Source organism: Euphorbia lathyris, chromosome 5 (genome assembly GCF_963576675.1).
Source record: "Euphorbia lathyris chromosome 5, ddEupLath1.1, whole genome shotgun sequence".
Lineage (NCBI taxonomy): Eukaryota > Viridiplantae > Streptophyta > Magnoliopsida > Malpighiales > Euphorbiaceae > Euphorbia > Euphorbia lathyris.
Genome location: NC_088914.1, coordinates 70,857,752 through 70,862,232, shown reverse-complemented (window position 1 = coordinate 70,862,232; position 4,481 = coordinate 70,857,752). Strand labels below are relative to the sequence as shown.

General features: G+C 28.3%; 1 pseudogene; it reads right to left on the bottom strand.

Annotated features, from left to right (window-relative positions):
* Positions 1-1,386: 1,386 nt before the first annotated feature.
* LOC136231007 (probable esterase KAI2) lies at positions 1,387-2,325 on the bottom strand (annotated as a pseudogene).
* Positions 2,326-4,481: the final 2,156 nt, after the last annotated feature.

The window sequence follows — 4,481 nt, the reverse complement described above, 5'->3', positions numbered from 1 at the left end:
TTCTCTCCAAAATATTATCAGACACTGTATAACATAATCTATATAGTGTAAAAGTTTTTTTTTTAAACAAACATCTGTCATGATCGAGTTTCAAAAATAACACCATAACCAGAGAAGATAAACTAATCGGCAGTGACGACTTGTGGCACTAGTGTGAATGACAAATTTAAATAGAGATAATGAAATATTTAGTGCTCATAATTGTTTGTTCTCTAACACGTTGGTCATGGGCGTACTGTAACATGTCCAGAATGTAATTACTATACATGTTTTTCGTTGTCCAAAAGGTCTCTGCAATGCTACCACTAAATATCTAAATATCCTTTTAATTTTAAGTCATTTTAGTTATATACTTTGATAGTATTTTATATTTAGATAAGACATGTGACTGTAATTAAGGCATAAAAACCACCAGCATATGACTCATAACAGAAACTACAAACTAATGAGCATGGGAAAAGGTAAGATTTAATGTTGAATTTCACATACAAGGCTGGTTAATTAATGCTGCGGAACACACAAAAAAAAAAAATACAACCTGTTTAATGCCCATGACACCTAATACAAACTGAACATATTTTGAGTAATTAGCAGTTAATAAGATAGCAAGCAAGTGGAACTAGTATCTAATTTTCAAACAAATATAGAACTGCAAATTTTGATTTTGATTTTGATTGATAAGTACCAAAGCTATGAGATAGAACTATCTTGTTCTTCTGACTCCAAAATCCTAACATTGTCCTGCTAATCCCATTTTTCTTTTATTATTCTACTCTCAAAATGACAGTATCATTATCAATATGAAGAAAAATGTATCTGGTAAAAAAACAAAAATCCAAGTTCCAAATAGCAACAAAATTTAGGCTTTTCATTAATGTCTTGGAACATGAAGTTTCATAAATATATTGAATGACAGTCTGTTTGCTTTTGGCAGTATGCATTTATCATCTAGTTTGAGTGAAGTGATCTGATCCATCTTATTCAGGTGTTTGACACCTGCAAGTACAGAGACACTGCTTAATGCACATACAATGATATAAATAATTAACTTTATTAATTAAGAAAAAAATAGTTTTTCATAATTCTCTAAAAACTTTGGTAAGATGAACTCCTTTCATTTAAAATCAATGCATTCATATTAGACAAGCATATAAATAAACCCTTTAAACATATTAGGCAAAAACATATTAGAATTTGATACATATAAACTCTTTAAACATATTAGCCAAAACCAGATTAGAATTTGATACATATAAACCCTTTGAACATATTATTAGGCAAAACATATTAGAATTTGATACATATAAACCCTTTAAACAGTATTTATTGGGGAAAAAAACAGAAAAAACACATCAAGTCTAATTATACACGTATAGAAAACCACTATGAATTATTTAGCAGGTTGAGTGATATCAAATGCTATATACCTGAGAATGAGAGGGATCACAATATCCGGAGATGTGAGTTGAGGCAAGTGACCACTTGTACGCGTGAATTCAATAACTGATGGTCCCCCAACATTTTGATGCAGATATTCACAAGCCATAGGCAGAACATTCATGTCGTTTGGGCTTTCCAAAATGTGCCATGGAACTTTCACCATAGGTAGAATATGTCTCATGTCGCTCGAGAACACAACTTGGGCATAACTCAAGGCTATGTCTGGTTTCATATTGAATAGAGTTCTGGAGAATTCTTGAACTGCCTCTGATTCCATGTCTCCGCCTACTATCAATGGAATGGAGCATACCCTAAGCACCATGCTCTGTAGTTCGAACGCATTCCTTCAAACATTTCTTCTAGTTCTTCTTTCTCGAATCCTCCGGTGTAATCTTTGTCATTCAATACCCTGCTTAATTTCATCAAATTAAGTTGAATTTTATGTATTAATACAACCAGAAACACACCTGAATCTCTTCCACTACAAAAAGAAACTGGAAGTTAGATAAATCTTACCTAGGAGTACCACAAAGAGTGATAAGTTTACAGATAAGATCCGGACGAGAAATTGAAGCAAGAGCACCAACCATGCTTTTGATTGAGTGACCAACAAAAACACAAGACTTCACCTCTAACTCTTCTAAGATAGCAAGCAAGTCATAAAGCAAAACCTTCCATACTTGAATATCTATCAAAATCATAATATTCTGGATTAGTGGAACCGGCACCCATATTATCGTACAAAACAACTCTGCAATTTTCAAGTAGATATGGAACCACAAATTTCCATATTGATTGATCAGTACCAAAACCATGAGATAGTATTATCACTTGTTCCCCTGACCCTAAAATCCTTACATTGTGTGCTTCTCCCACTATTCTCATTTTTTCTCTCTTGTTCTCAAACTCAAAACAAGTTCTACTATCAATTTAAAGAAATTGCCTCCTGGTCCACTTAGGGTCCATTTAATTTTTTTTTTCAAACTCTATCATCCAAATTTTAATGGCAGCAGTCTAAAAACGACAAATTTACACACAACACGAAATTTATAGGTAATTGTAGTATTTGATCAAATTAGGGTTGACATGTTTACTCATGAGTTAGCTCAACAGGTAATAGGTTATTTTTAGTTGACAAAAAACTCATACATGATTTTTTTTTATTGAATTAGGTTGACATGTTTACTCGAAAATGACACAATATGATAAGAATATTTAAAATTATTATCACATCCTCTTATGTTTCACATGTCGATTTAATTAATTAAGGTAATAAAATTATAATTATTACTTATAAACACGACTCGAACATTCCATATTATTATATGTAACTTATAAACACATCACACGATCCAAATATAATATATTAACTGACATAAAATATTTAGAAGTATTACTATCTTTTTCTAAATTTTTAAATGTCATCATTAACATAGATATATTGTAAAATTTCATGTGACCTGAAACCACAACATGAAATCGACAATGATCTGATTAGATTGACACGATTATAACATAATTTTCTTTTCAGTTAAGTTTGGCTTATTTGACACTAACACCATAATTGACTTGACATGAATATGACATTGCCTTGCAGAGCCGGTCCTGATAATTTACGAGTTCTAGACGGAATAATAAATAAAGAATCCTTTAATAAAGTATTTTACGTAAAAAAAAGTTAAAATATATTTCAATACGTGATAAACAAAAATTATTTCATTAATAATTATATGTGTTCATTACATACAATTGTTTATCCAAAATCAAAGAGATGTTTCAAAAATTCTTTAAATTATAGATTAAACTCCTATTTGGCTCATGTGGTATCCAACGTTTTGTCATTTGGATAATGTGGTAGTATTTGGTAACATTTTCCCATTGAAGTATTTCCATAAGTAATATTTAACTCTTTTTGGATAAAAAAAACTGACCGATTTGTTAATTTTTTTGCCAATAAATTTTTTATTTTTTCTATATAGACTTAATAATAAGAAAAAAAATTAAATCCTTATTTATCTGCATATTAAATTTATATGGTAAAAAATTAAATCAATTTCCACGTGTATATATCACGTGTCAAAGTTTGTGTCATATGGCGAAAAAATTTAACAAGTCGATTAATTTTCCATCCAAAATGGGTTAAATATCACTTATGAAAATACTTGGACACCCTATAGGCCAAATATGAGTTTAATTCTTAAATTTACCTTCAATCTATATTCAAAAAATCAATCGGGTCTCTTTTAATTTTTAAAATATTAATTCTTGGACCCTTTAAAACCTAAATATTTTTGGAAAATTATACAGAAATTCATCTTTTAAAAACTATTTATAACTATGTCAAGTCATAATTTTAGATAATGTGAAACTAATTAATTCACTATTTTTAATCTATTTTAAGAACTAGAGTTTATAAATTAGAATCTAGAATATATTGTTTAGGGTTTATAATTTATGAATTGGAATTTGGAAGTTTTAAATTGGGGTGTAAAATCATACTTTATTTGATATATATAGCAATTAATGACATATTCAAAATTAAGTTTGATAATCTGATTTAGTTGTAATTTTGTAGTTAGTTATGATATTTATGTAGGAAGCCCATTATTTTTTAGGGCTTTTACATGAATATCATTATATAACATTTGGTTACAAAATTATAATTAAATCATTTCAATTAAATTACTTTTTAATATGTCATTATTTTTCATATATAAGTAATAAAGTATGATTTCTCTAATTTCAAAAATTTAAACCCTAATTCATAAATTTTAAACCTTAATAAATATATCTTACACCCTTAATTTATACACTCTAATTCTTAAAATATATTAAAAATAATGATTTTATTAGTTTGACATAATTTAAAGTACCATTTCACATAATCGAAAGTGAATTTCTATAAATTCCCTAATTTTAATATGGGTCAAATACATGAATATCAAAGTTAGTATAAAATTACAACTAAGTCATATCACCAAACTTGATTCTTAATATATCATTATTCTCTATATATTATGATTTTAAACCATAATTAAAAA